This window comes from Phodopus roborovskii, unplaced genomic scaffold (assembly GCF_943737965.1).
Source record: "Phodopus roborovskii unplaced genomic scaffold, PHOROB, whole genome shotgun sequence".
Lineage (NCBI taxonomy): Eukaryota > Metazoa > Chordata > Mammalia > Rodentia > Cricetidae > Phodopus > Phodopus roborovskii.
In genome coordinates this window covers 107,605-119,366 of record NW_026125137.1, presented here as the reverse complement: position 1 = coordinate 119,366, position 11,762 = coordinate 107,605, and the positions used below count along the sequence as shown (strand labels likewise).

The 11,762-nt window shown below is 38.0% G+C and overlaps 1 pseudogene; it reads left to right on the top strand.

Moving 5' to 3' along the window:
- Positions 1-10,906: 10,906 nt before the first annotated feature.
- Positions 10,907-11,404, top strand: LOC127226084 (histone H3.3A-like; annotated as a pseudogene).
- Positions 11,405-11,762: the final 358 nt, after the last annotated feature.

Sequence of the window (11,762 nt, the reverse complement as noted above, 5' to 3'; positions counted from 1 at the left end):
AATTTTTTGTGGGATATTTTCTAATTTTGTTTATAAAATTATTAAAGTTCTGAGAAAATGTGTGTGTGTGTTCTTTAAAATAATATATTTGCTTGAGATTGTAACAAAGAACAGTGATTTGTGGGAACAAATTAACATTACAACATAGTAAAAGTTTTGAAGTTAGGAGGAAATAAGCAAGCAGATTTCAGTAAAGAAAGGCTGACAAGGCTGAATTGCTTAGTTTAGTAGTGTAAACTCACTTAACAAAACATCAGTTTTGATGTTTATGTGTTAAGATCAGTGACAAAGAAAAAGTAAACATCTTAATCTAACTTAATGTTATTTGGTATCAGAGTAGAACATGCTTGAATTGGTTTCTGAGTCTGAATGGAACAGAGCTCTTTAGTCAAGGAAATGAAAAGTAAATCAGGGAAAATAAAAGCTACAAACACATCTGCTTCAGGTTATCATGTATAAACTCAACTATGAAATCTGTTGGGCACTCTATTCCAGGAGCAAGTGCTAAGATTCAGGTTCAAGTAAATGCAGAGAACTGAAGAAACTCATAGGGGGAAAAAATGAATAAAAAGACAGAAAGTATGTGACAGGCTACCAGAGGCTGTTTTCAAGCATGGAATTCCTGTAGATAAAGTTTCTGCATGAAGTCTCTCTGATGATAATTATGTTAGGCAATGGTCTACAAGTGTAGCAGAGTGTGATTAGGGATCATTAACATGTTTTTCTAGTCATGCTTGATTCCATACTAGGTCTTTGAGCTATCCAGTCTCCGATTCCTGGCCCTCTAACTAGTGACAGGGCCATGTTCCCTCTTGTAGTATGGGTCTCAAGTTTGACAAGCCATTAATTGTTACCACCACAAGTTCTGTGTCATCTTTATCCCAGCACATCTTACAGGCAGGACAAAATGTAAGCTTTTGTGGCTTGCACTAGAAGCCTTGCCTAGTGTGACAGAAGACAGCCAGTTCAGGCTCCAGGTCCCCCATTTCTAGGAGTCTTAGCTAGAGTCATCCTTGCTGATTCCTAGGAGTTTCCATCACACTAGGTTTCTACCTTATTCCCCAAATGCCCCCACCCCAAGTCCAACTGTGTCTCCCAGTACTCTCTCCCTCCATTCCCCTACCAGCTCCATTCTGTTCCCATCACAATCTGCTCCCCAGTACACCTTCAACATCCATTCTATTTCCCCTTCCCAGGGAGATGCATGCACCCTCCTAGAGCCCTCCTTGTTACTTAGCCTTTCTGAGTCTGTGAACTGTAGCATGCTTATTCTATACTTTAAAACTAATGTCCATTTAGAAGTGAGTATATATCATGTTTGCCTTTCTTGGTCACCTCACTCAGCTCTCTTGCTCTCATTCTCTTGCTCTCCAGTCAACAGACTCAACACGATCCCCATCTTTATGGACCTTGAAAGAACAACATCACTTCATATGGAAAATAAAAAACCCAGAGTAGCTAAAACAATCCCGTACAATAGGAGAATTTCTAGAGGTATCATTATCACTGATTTCAAGCTGTACTACAATAGTAGTAAAGATATTCTTTTACAGTTACTAGGGGTCATAAATTCTCTTATATCCATGAGGGAAAAGACTGCCCATATCTCCAGTAACTAAAACATAGTTAACACAAGAAACAACTATTTTGAATTTTAGGAAGAAAAGTAATTTTTAGCTTTGTTTCATCTCCAAAATTTCCTGAAATCAATAAAATAAAGGGAGTATCAATGTTCTAAATTTTATATTTTTTGACAAGTTAACATGCCAGACTAACATAAATTGTACACATATACATAGATGCTCATAAACATGTACATGTTAAGATTAATATTGAAAACAAACTTAACCAGACCTAGGATTTCCAAAAGATGTGTATCGGGGCATGCATTTGAAGATTGTTTTTGTTAGGTTAACAGAGGCCAGAAGATACATTCTAAACTTGGACATCATCATTCACTGGGATGAAAGAGCTGAACACCTTTGTTAATCATCCTCTGCTTCCTGACTGCAGATCCAATGTAATGTGGCCAGTAACTTTACACTTTCATTGTCATGATAGTCCCACAATCCTGAACCTCCACTCAAATTATAAACCAATATAACCCTTCTTCCTTCAACTCCGTAGTCCAACTATTTTGTCATAAGAATAATGAAAGTAACAGATATACTGCAAACATAACAAACACACACAATTCTAATTGGAGACCCCTCTGAGTAAAGCTTATTAGAAACAGAAAATGACACAGCAAGCATAAAAGTATACTTCATAAGCAATACATCTAAATGTCACTAGAGGAAGTCACCACTTTTATCTTAGGTTGTCTGAAACCATACTTTTTTTCTTTTTCTCAGAAATAATATAACTTTCTGTTCAGTGGCCACAGATTACAAATGTCAATGTTGGGACACAAATGATGGTGTACATGTGTGATGGTATTTCCAAAGCAGATTAGCTGAAGGGAAAGACCTGCCTTGAATGAGGGCAGACACACTCATATAGATAGACTGGGGTCCTGGATTTAATAAAAAATGAAAAGGGAGATAGATGTACAGCTGCATATCTGAACTTCTCTCTCTGCCTACTCTTCTGAGACATGAGAAATCTCCCCACCCACAGTTTCTAGCTGTTCACACTGCCCATCTATAATAGGCCCTACCCCTCAAACTCTAGACTGAAGTCCATCCTCTCACACGTTGCTTAGGTCACAGTAATGACAAAAATATTGAATCTCATGGCTGTATATTTCAAATATTCCAGAAAAGAGAGATCCAGAACCAGTGTCTTAAATAAATACATACATGGAAATGCCATTTGTGGAAGAACATGCTGTCTTGGTTACAGTTTGATTTTTGCAAGAATTGTTTTCCCTTTCCATCATCATTGCTTTTCAAGTGGCAATTTTTTTTCAAATTTCTGTATAATTTGGGGAATATTTTACTGAATTGGCTAGTTGATTGGAGAAGCAGTCTCTGGGAGTTTCTCTTTGTCACCCACACTGTCATTCAGAATAGATAATGGTCCCAAGCAGCTGAATACTTGAAGATGGCTTGAGGTGATCACCAGATTTGGCAGCATGCCTGCTGTACCATGTTCCCAAATCTTGGTTAGTGCATAGTAAGGGCCTGAGGCAAACAGCACTAGCATTTCTATTCTAAAGTAATTGATAGTACCTTTCAGCGGGAGGCCTCTGTAACATGATTAAAACTGACATGAACTGAGAGACTTGATCTTAGGCCTCCTACAGAGGTAGAGACAGTCTTACATTTGGCTCTTGACACTGTTTTTAATCAACCTAGATTCCCTACTTTTTCATAATTTCCAGCATGAGCCTAGAAGAGGCATTATGTTGTCTTGTATGTATGTGGTACATCAAATGCAAAGTCTAAATGCAAATATAGGGAGAAGTCAGAAAAAATATACACAATCTTATTATTAACATACATTTGTAGCAGTACAACATGTTATTTGGGCACTCATTTGCATATCCATTAAATCTTAAACTCATTTCTGTATGAAAGAGAACTCAGGACTACTTATCATCCTGCAGCCTTCATGCTTTCCTTAGAAACCCATAACAAAATATGTATCCTGACCTAAAAGTCTAGAGCAGTGTTTTCCACATATAGTCTGGAAAGGCATCAGAAAATAAATGTTTTAGACTTTGTAGGAATGATGGCTTCTACTGCTGGCCTAACCTATCATTGTGTGAAAATGGTAATATGTTGTATGTAATGTGTGAGCATGGCTGTTGGAACTGTACTGTATTTATGGATACTAAGCCAGCTTTATACAGATGCCTGAAGAAATTTCCACAAATTAAGTAGCTTTCAACAACAGAAATCACAGATCTGGAGGCCAGAAGTCTAATATCAAGCCCATGCCAGTCTATGTTTCACTCAGTTGCTGGTAGTTGCATACCATCTTAGCATTACTTGGGTTATAGCTACATTACCCACAAATTTGCCATTATCTCTTTCAAGCTATTTTGGCTGTTTCCAGGTTATAAATGAAAATGGCTCCTTGAATCAGTAGCTCACCATAATCTAATGTGAAGCCATCTCAACACACCCATAAGGACTTTCTCTAGGAAGTCTTACATTTTATGTCATGGAGGAGGTTACACATATTTTTTGAAGAAGACAGAATTCAACAGACACACAAATATTAATTTCTAAAATTTGCATAATTTACAAAACACCATTTTTTATCATTAATATGATAATGCTATTCTTAACCTAAGACAGAACAGCAGGCAGCCACTAAGCCACATTTGACCCTTCCACCAGAAGCTTGCAAGCCTGTGCTCTGGGTCAAAGATGTCTAGTCTGTTCAAAGAGGAAAGAGTATGAAATAACTCCTGTCAGTGACCTCAAGGGAACAGGGAATGTTTATCAATTTCTTGATAAGACAAAAAAAAAATGACATTCTAAATTTTTAAGTAATATCCTATAAAAAAAAAACCCAGGAATTAAAGGTCAATGAGTGACTTAAGATAATGAATGATCTATGTAAAAGACACACTTATTGAGATTATCAAAGATAAAACTGGAAGCAACTGTGCCCACAGTAGAACTGCTGACTTCCACACCTGAGCCCAGAGTGGGAGTGAAGGCCAAAGTGAAGAAATGAAGTTAGTAGACAGTCCTACCCTGAGAGAAAGCTTGGTGTATCTAATCAATAGGAAAGTGACTGCCTGTATGAGGAGAATAAGAGTAATCTTCAAAGTCTGTCATATCATTTGGAGCAGGGCCCAGGCACTTTCCCATGTGTCTAAGCTGAAGGAGTATTCCTGTATGTGGAATGGGCTCCCAAAGTCCATTCATATACTAGGGAATACTGATCTACTAACAGAGGTCCCATAGACTGCTTAGTCCTCCCAATTAAGTCATCTCATTATCGCGTGCATTTAAGGTAGCCTCTCCACTATTGCTTAGATTTTGGTCATCCTTGTAGATCTCTGGACATTTCCCTAGTGCCTGCTCTGTCATACCCACCTCAACCACCCTCTTCCCCCTAACACTCTCTCCCCTTCCCCCATGCTCCCAATTTGCTTGGGAGATCTTGTACTTTTCCCCTTCTCCAGGGGACCATGTATGTCTCTCTTAAGGTCCTACTTGTTTCCTATCTGTTCAACTATGTTCATAGCAGCATCATTTGTAATAGCCAGAACCTGGAAGCAACCTAAATGTGCCTCATCTGAAGAATGGATGGAGTAATTGTGGTAAATTTACATAATGGAGTACTACCCAGCAGGAAAAACAAACAAACAAGCAAGGGAATCTTGAAATTCACAGACAAATGGATGGAACTAGAAGAAAGCATCCTTAAATGCTCTTCCCTAATAATGAGATTGATGACTACCTTACATGCCAGCCTAGAGCTTTCATCTAGTAGCTGATGAAAGCAGAAGCAGATACCCACAGCTAAACACTAGCCAAACTCCTGGAATCCAGTTATAGAGAGGGAGGAGTGATGAGCAAAGGGGTCAAGGCCAGGCTGGAGAAACCAACAGAATCAGCTGACCTGAACAAGGGAGAGCTCATGCACCCCAGTCTGATAGGAGGGAAACCAGCATACCACCGACCCAGATTCCCTGAATGTGGTGTTAGTTAGGAGGACTGGGCAGTCTATGGGGCCTCTGTTGGTGAATCAGTATTTATCCTTACTAAATGAATAGATTTTGGAAGCCCATTCCACATAGAAGGATACTCCCTCAGCCTAGATACATGGGAGAGCTCCTGGGCCCTGCCTCAAATGATATGACAGACTTTGAAGATTCCTCATGGAAGGCCTCACCCTCCCTAGGAAGCAGAAAGGGGATGGGATTAGGGTTGGTGGTGGGGGTTGGGGACAGGGGAGGATGGGAGGGTACAGGAACTGGGATTGATATGTGAAACAAGCTTGTTTTACCAGGATGTATCCCTGGTGCATGAAAGTACTTCAGGAGCACATTCCCCATGGAGGGATATTCCCTTAACCTAGAGGCAGGAGGGAGGGCCTAGTCCGTACTCCAAACGACTAGAAATATTTTGTTGATCCAACCTGGAAGACCTCACTCTCCCTGTGGAGTGGGTAGGAAATGGGATGAGAGGAGGTTGTTGGGGGGGGATGGGAGGGAAAGGGAACTGGGATAGCTATGTAAAATGAGAAAAATAATAATTAAAAAATTAAAACCCAAGCTTATTTCCAATTTAAATAAAAATTATATAAAATAATAATAATAATAATAAAGAAACACTGTTTCTCAAAACATTCTCAAATTTGCTTCTTCATATTCAAGTAGTTAATAAAATTATACCTCAATGAAAAATAAATACTTGGTATACTCACCTAACAGCTGATATGGCCATGGATATATGGAGGGAATGAGTGAGAAGATGGGACTTGAGAGTGGCCAGATGGCATGGGGACTATTACCCTTACATGTTTAAAGGTGGACATTTACAAATTAGCACAAAACAATTCAAGGAAGGGATATGACTCAGGGACCATTATGAATGATAATTTAATATAAACAGATGCATTATTCTTAAAGATCAGTAAATAAAATATAAATGCCACAGTGATTTGAGACCTACAGTAATTAAAATGAATTAACAATTTATTTAGTACTTAAAATTTTACTGTACATATTTTTATTGAAATGACTTCAATAATATTTTCTAGCATCTAAGATGTTGCAAATTAATTCATTAATGTATAATGTGTAGATACTTTATTGCAAGCAAAATATGTCAGTTAAATTATATTTTTAATCTTTCACATAACTATTAAACCTTAAATGTTAAATTCCCTTTGTTTTTATGATAGCTAAGCACATACGTTTTTATAAATTTTAAATATAAGTTTTAAACCTCAATTGTTAAATGGATACATTTTTAGTATCCTGATTCAAAAGAAAATACTTGGTGAACTAATATGTTAACTAACTTGAGTGATCCTTTTTTTCTGGTGGAAGCTCTACCCAAGCCTCTGCATCCATATGCCCAAGGAGTCGAGGATGTTCTAGTGGAAGCCCCACCTCATTCTCTGTCTCCCCAAACCCTGCCTCTTTCCAGAAAGTTCACCATCATTGGTGACTCCCAAGAAATACTCAAAACCACTCCCACAGGGTATTTAACCCCCCGCCACCTCCCCTGGAAAATAGACATGTGGTTTCTTAGTCTCTCTTTCCAGTCTCCTCTCTGGGTGGCTGGAAAATCATCTGGGGAGTGTTTTACCTATTAAACCTGGGCCTTTTCTGATTTGGTTTAATTTGGTCTGGTGTGGATTGCTGAGTTGGTGGAGGGGTTGATGGGAGTGAAGAAAGTTTTCACCTTCATATAATGCATCCATAGACCATAGCTTCATGATGAAACTTTGAAACTTGTGCATGTGACTAGTAAAAGAAGAAATGGGAAATGATTATGCTAGCTTTCAGGTACTATCTGTTTTTATAAAGATAACACATATATCCCAGGGTCAAAAGAACTATGGGCTACCTAACAAAATCATGGTATTAAGCTTGAAAAGTACCTTTTAAGTTGTTGTTTGGGTAAGTTCAAGAGCCTATTGCTATTATCCTTTGGTGCTAGAGGTAGAAGGTAAATCCCTATTGTTAAATGCACTTTAGACATAGGATCCAGAAAATTCAAGCTACTTCTGACTTGAAAACCTTCCCACTGACTAGCTTTCATGGAACTAGCAGGTGCCATGCAAACTGCCAAAGAAAGGCAACAACCAATAGTCCATGCCAGCTCTGATGGGTTAGAATTGCAACAAAAACAGTCATGGCAAGATAACCCCCAAACCATGCAATACTGGCATATATATTTTGGCAGTAACCAACAGCAGCCTGCTTGAACTTCAAGACTGCTCAACAGGAAGGAAATCACTTTTAGTACTGGAAACCTACCCAACTTCCCAGAGCTAATGAGGTCTTGGATCTTTTAAATGAGCTTGCTGCTGCTACTCTGCAGGATTCCTAACTAGATTCTAAATACTATATTTGTATCCATGGATGAGCATAACTCTCATCTCTCATCAAAGATAACTCTCATCTCTCATCAAAGAAGCTTCTCTTTGTAGTAGATGGAGACTATCACAAGACCAAAGAACACTGTGTGTGGCCTAGAACTTTCCTCCAATAAACAGAGCTACAGTGTAACAATGTTCAGAGGAACAATAAACTATGCCTTCCACAGACTCACTGAGGAGGACTTAGGAACAAACTCAAGAGGCAGTAAGTAAAGCAAATCAAAATAAAACCCAAATCAAAATAAAACCCAAACAGAAAGCAAGAACCTAAAAAATCCCTGAAAATCTTTTGGTACATTTTTTTAAAATAAGAGATGACCTAATAATAGTGATGCTAATGGACAGATAGGGTTTTCCTTACTGCCAAATACCTGACAGAAACATTCTAACTTCTAATCAAGCACTACCGGATACATTAAATTGCAAGACAACCAACAGTGTGAACAGATAAAGCAAGCAAGAAAGTCATGCAGCTGTAATAATTAGATGAGAATTAAAACATAAAAGCAGAAGATCCTTAGATTAATATGGTAATCACTCATAAGAAATATGTGAGGATGCATAGTTTGTAATGTGAGCAGAGGTAAAGGCATTCTGAAGGGACTCTAAAGGAAATGTTAGAAAACTAAAACACTAAGAAAAGGTGCTAAAAAGATGGCTCAGGGTGAAGAGATATTATTGTTATTACAAGTGACCTTTGTTTGTCTCCCAACACCCATGTTTTGTGGCTCACATTCTTAATTAACTCCAACCCTGGCAGTATTACACATACTCATGTGCACAAATCCATGTACAGACAAATACACACAGATGACAGACACACATAAATACATAATTAAAAATAAAATAAATCTTCAAAAGCATCAATAAAGAAACAATGGATGTCTATATCATCAGTCCATGGATAGCATTCAACACAGATCATGAAGAAAGCAGAGATGTTCCTGGCAGCAATGGGATCATGCCAAACTAAAATTCAATGAATAAAAGAAATAAAACAACAGAATGGATCCTGTAGGAACTTGGGAGATTGGGGGAAAGGTTTAAATGCAAAACTGAAAAAGCAGAGAATACAGAGAAGCAGTGGAGATGAACAGTCATTTGAAGTGACAATGAATCAACGCCTGCCAAAAATAATGACAGATAATAAACCTCAGAGCAGGAAGAAGACAGCATCTAGCAGGATAATTAACAGCAGGAAAAAGCAGACAAGCTAACAAACAGTACATGCAACAGCAGAAAATGAAACCAAAATAAACACTTGAGGGAGAAGGAGAAGGCACCTTATCTATAGAAAAGAACAGATTGACAGCAGACTTGCTGTCAGGCTACTTCCCAACAAGGGTTGGGTGAAATATTTAAAATAATAAAAGATGTAGCACATCACATCAATAAGAGCAGGGGATAAAAATTTCTAGAGCAGGACAGGGACCCTGAAGCAGCATTTTATGTATGTTCTTGCTGGAGGACAGAAAGGCAAGAAGACAATACTGGTACCCCGTTGCCTGTCATTTCTTCTAATAAGCACCAGCCTAGAAGGCATGAGTGGGCGTGTGACTACTAATGGAAGGCACCTGTATATCTCCTAAATTGAACATCTAGACTGACCACTATGCTTAGAGTCAGTGTCTTCTATTACTCCTGCAAAAACACTCTACAAGCAGCAGCCAAATGATACTTTATTTCCTGGTCCAACTTCTGCTATACAGCAGTTCTGCCTTCTCCTTCTGCCCTACTTCTCTATCGTCCACCTAAGAGTCTTTAGTAAACTTCTTTCTAAAACTTCACCTCTATCATTCATCAATTTTTCTTTGATTTAGGAGACAAGGACCTGGGAATTCAATGCAAATTTTGTGTGACTACAAGAGCCCAGGACCCTAATGCATAAAGCTCAGATGAAAGGAAAAGCTTCTCTTGAATTCAAAGACACTTTCCCCATATCAACATTCATTTTTAAATGGTCATTAAAATAATATTTTCATTTCAAGAGATCATTTATTTTGAAATCTGATTGTTTTCCACTTATAATTTAATAAAAATTACACTCTATATTCTGAAACTAATTTTTCTTAAAATATAATAAAAGAATATAATTAAAAATATTCAGAAATGAAGAGGAATTCTGTATTATACATACAGAATTTGGGGGAATTTGTTTAAACTGGCCATATCATACACAAAATTAGTTCATTTGGGGTGGTGGTAATAATATATGTTAGATAGTTGAATCAATGATGATATAAAAGGAATTGTGTCAGAGAAAATGTTAAAATAAAAGAATTTTGTTTATCATACCTTCCCTAAGATACTAAAATGATTAATGCAACAATGCATCAATGTCCTAGAAATTGCACTATGGGTAAAAAGAGAAGTATCAAAGTAGTAAACATAGAGTTTAGAGAGGCTGGGGAGATAGATGCATCAGCGGCTGAGAGCATTTACAGCTCTATTGGAAAATGGGGATTGTGATTCCAACAACCACCCATATCAGGTGCTTTATAAATGTCTGGTGTTCTAGCTTCTGGGGATCTAAACCCCTTATTGTCATCCTGGGTGTCTGCTAGTACAGGACACAGCACACACACACACAAACAGACACACCTGGAAAGCCTATAGAAAAGTGTTTCAAATGCAACTATTTAAGAATTCTCACTTTTTCAGTATTCTGTGCACTGTTCATTCTTGTTATGAATTTATAGAACATTTCCAAGAGATATCACATTTGCTCCAAACATTAACATACTTAAAATAGAAGTCATACAAATATACTTAAAAATCATGAAGAGATTAATTTATAAGCCAGCAACTAAAAAATAATTGAAAACATCTACTTTAAGTAATAAAAAAAAGAAAGTGTTCGCAGCTGTCGCCGTGCTGCTACCTCTCTAACGCCAGCGCCGCCTCTCGCTTGCCGAGTTCCAGCCGAAAGAGAAGGGGGGTAAGTAAGGAGGTGCTTATACCATGGCTCATACAAAGCAGACTGTCCGTAAATCCACCGGTGGTAAATCACCCAGGAAACAACTGGCTACAAAAGCTGCTCACAACAGTGCGCCCTCTACTGGAGGGGTGAAGAAACCTCATCGTTACAGGCCTGCTACTGTGGCACTCCATGAAATCAGACGCTATCAGAAATCCACTGAACTTCTGATTCGCAAGCTCCCCTTCCAGCGTCTGGTGCGAGAAATTGCTCAACTTCAAAACAGATCTGCGCTTACAGAGTGTAGCTATTGGTGCTTTGCAGGAGGCAAGTGAGGCCTATCTGGTTGGCCTTTTTGAAGATACCAACCTGTGTGCTATCCATGCCAAAGGTGTAATAATTATGCCAAAAGATATCCAGCTAGCACGCCGCATACGCGGAGAACGTGCTTAAGAGTCCACTATGAGGGGAAACTTCATTCTCAAAATTTTTTTTTCCTCTTCTTCCTGTTATCAGTAGTTCTAAATGTTAGATATTTTTTCCATGGGGGTCAAAAGGTACTTAAGTATATGACTGCAAGTGGAAAAATAGGGGACAGAAATCAGCCATTGGCAGTTTTTCCATTTTCATTTGTGTGTGAATTTTTAATATAAATGCAAGATGTAAAGCATTAATGCAAGCAAAATGTTTCAGTGAATACTTTCAACAGTTCAACTTTATAATAATTATAAATAAACATGTTAAATTTTTCTGGACAATGCCAGCATTTGGATTTTTTTTTTTTTTTTTTTTTGAAATAAGTAAATTTCTTATTGACGGCAAAAAA